Source organism: Halyomorpha halys, unplaced genomic scaffold (assembly GCF_000696795.3).
Source record: "Halyomorpha halys isolate HHAL.00 unplaced genomic scaffold, Hhal_1.1 Scaffold684.1, whole genome shotgun sequence".
Lineage (NCBI taxonomy): Eukaryota > Metazoa > Arthropoda > Insecta > Hemiptera > Pentatomidae > Halyomorpha > Halyomorpha halys.
This window is the reverse complement of record NW_027109538.1, coordinates 433,728-434,050: the sequence shown is the minus strand read 5'-3', so window position 1 is coordinate 434,050 and position 323 is coordinate 433,728.

The following is a 323-nucleotide window of genomic DNA, read 5'->3' as shown; positions in this document are numbered from 1 at the left end:
CTTGCAGCTCTACAGCATTTCTTCAACCAGTAAGGCACATATAACATTGGCATTACCGCTGTTGAAGAAATGAGAAGGAATCATGGTACAGAAAGCCACTTGATATACTACCGCTGTGAGGACTAATATGAAGTATAAGATAAAGTAAGAGGTTAGTTCAGGTAACAATAGGTTTTTATTCTTTCAGCCAAACATAGACAACCGACCATGAGGAAAAGGACGAGTTTTTGATTCTTTGAGTGAAGTACCTATCAATTATTAAACATGATGTGAAAATTATATTTGGGTGATAAACATGATGTAAATATTATAAACATTGACTC